This window comes from Nerophis lumbriciformis, linkage group LG25 (genome assembly GCF_033978685.3).
Source record: "Nerophis lumbriciformis linkage group LG25, RoL_Nlum_v2.1, whole genome shotgun sequence".
In the NCBI taxonomy this organism is placed as follows: domain Eukaryota; kingdom Metazoa; phylum Chordata; class Actinopteri; order Syngnathiformes; family Syngnathidae; genus Nerophis; species Nerophis lumbriciformis.
The window spans coordinates 38,873-41,470 of NC_084572.2; the positions used below are offsets into that span (position 1 = coordinate 38,873).

Below are 2,598 nucleotides of genomic sequence, written 5' to 3' on the forward strand. Positions count from 1 at the left end.
GACCCGCCCTCCACTAGGAGGGACACCCTTGTCCGCCACTCACCATGGTTGGTGAACCCCCACAACCGCAAGGTTTTCCAGCCGTTGTGCCGTGGCGGCCGACACACCCGAAACTGTGTGTACGTGATTCGGTGCCAACGATGTGGCGATATGTACGTGGGCGAGACGGGCAATACCTTAGCTAGGAGATTCGCCCAACACAAGTACAACATCGTTAGGCATAAAAATACCAACACTCACCTGGTTCAGCATTTTCTCCGACACGGGTGGTCTTCCGTCCGGGCGACTGTCGTAGAGACGGATCCCAAATGGAGCCTCGCCCAACGCCACCGGGCGGAGCTCCTTTGGATCTCCAAATTGGGCACCAGACATCCAGGGGGCCTAAATGAGGTGTGAGTGTGAGCCCGTTGGATTGTGACGGACAGTGCACATTCCCGTTTTTCCCTTCTTTATTTTTCCCATACCCCCCACCCCCCCTCTTCCCTAACCCTAACCATTCCCTTCTCCTTACCTAAAACCTACCCCCAAACCTAACCAGCCAGTGCCTCCAATCCTCTTACGGCTCTCACTCTCCCTCGCTCGCCCTCCTGGACCTGCCAAAACAGACAGAAAACGCATTAAATATACTCACTTGGGGATGGGATACTATCGGAGCATCATATCAAGGGGAGGTAACAGGGAATATATACCTAAAACCTACCCCAACCCCAATCCTAAAACCTAACCCTAACCCTAACCCTAACCCTAACCCTAACCTCGGGTACGGTACACATACGTACATTCAGAGCATTACACTAAGGGGAGCCTACTGGGAATATCCTCTCCCAACTCTCTGTTTAATACTGAAGCCCTAGGTCACACATCCAGGGTACTTTCTGTATTATTTCTATTTGAATGTACTAGTGTTTGTCTATTATTATATATATATATATATATATATACATATATATTTATTATAATATATTATATAATATTTATACCATATTACATTGTATTATATTATATATCATATAACAATAACAATGTCTATCATTTCATGTTATTGTTTTAGCAGACAGGATTTTGCAGCAGCATCCTGGGGCTTCAGAGGGTCACTGTTGTCTTCTTTTTACACTTGTGTTGTGGTCAAGACTTCTATTTTGAAGGCCAACTTGTGTTTGACGTGGACCCCACCCCTTCATTTAAATGTTATATTGCTATTAACACCTTTCTCCTGCAATACCTGTTTTCACTGCAAGGATAAAAGGTTGACTTTAGCCTACCTGCCGTGCTAACCTGCTAATACTCTACAAACGAGTCAGGCCTGATGAAGGTATCTTACCGAAACGTTGCCATCTGACTCGTTTCATGTAAATATACATTTTCTTCTTTTTTCAGAATTTTTATACACATTGTAGTATTTTTCTTGTATTTGTTTACTTGCCGTGTCCAGTTGGCCTGGTCGCGGCGCGACGCTTTCGTTCCACTAGTCGCTATTTTCTGTAAATAAACAGCCTATTTTTGATACTACATGTGCTATTTTTACTCACGAGATATTCCGGTGGCTCATTAGCGCGAGATACAGCATATTTTTGAACAAAAAAGCATATCTCACCGTTTTTGCAGCCAGCCATGAACCGGAAGTGATTATCTTGACCTCGGCGGAAGTCCCGCCTCTGAGCATTCCGTTCTCTCTTTTTCACAAAGGAAACGGATAAAGACAATTTATTTTTATAAAGCGAACAAACCTTTTTTTCGCCAACCAGTTTTTTACATCATCCACACCAGCGACATATTAAAATAATTTTGCAATATGTCGGATGGGTTCGAGCACGACTGGCTTCCGGTCAGGTCGGGGCGAAGAAGGCGACGTCAGGCTGCGCCTTCAGAGTGGCTCGCCCAGGATGATGAACGTTATCATTATGACCAAGAGGATAATTTTTCTCAGTGGTATGAGCAGCGGCCCCAGAGGTCTTATGCGGATGTAGCACGGGGACGGCAGGATTCCTATCCGCGTCGCCCCTACCCGCAGACACGCCGCCATTTTAATGATCTACACCCAGAGGAGCGCCGCAGCGCCCCTCAGTGGAATTATAGGAGAAACACACGCCAAAATAGGAATTTTGTGCCTTCAAGACAGCACTCTCAGGAGTACTTTAGGCCACAATATTCACCTCAAAGACGTCCCCGCTATCCTCCTCCCCCCAGGGGGACACGGAGGAAACGCCGGGATGCTTCCAGGAGGAATGGGCGCTCCCGTAATACTAGTAGAGACATGGACTCTAGGCCTCCCAGACATTATTCTCAGGACTATTTTTTACCTGAACATTGGCCTCAAAGACGTCCCCGCAATCCTCCCCGTCCCAAGAAGACACGCAAGAAGCGTCAGGACGCTTCTCGGAGGACTGCACCCCCTGACAACTCCACAACGTCCATGGAGGGGAATTTAAAAGCTCAGTGTTTTTATAATATCATTAAAATAACACACCACCTGAATAATGTGACAAAAGACACTCACCCCCAGTCCATAATAAAAATGGAAGAGACGCTTGCCACCATGATCAAACCAGCGGTCTCTAACCCTGACGTTGAGGCGATGATCAGGTGCAATGCCAAGAC

The 2,598-nt window shown here is 46.6% G+C and overlaps 1 long non-coding RNA gene across 1 annotated transcript; it reads right to left on the reverse strand.

Moving 5' to 3' along the window:
- Positions 1 to 243: 243 nt before the first annotated feature.
- LOC140679809 (uncharacterized) lies at positions 244 to 2,081 on the reverse strand. Its single transcript, XR_012051157.1, has 3 exons — positions 1,595 to 2,081; positions 512 to 593; positions 244 to 381 (listed from the first exon to the last, which is right to left on the reverse strand). It is a non-coding gene; the product is annotated as an uncharacterized lncRNA (long non-coding RNA).
- Between the last annotated feature and the right edge of the window lie 517 nt (positions 2,082 to 2,598).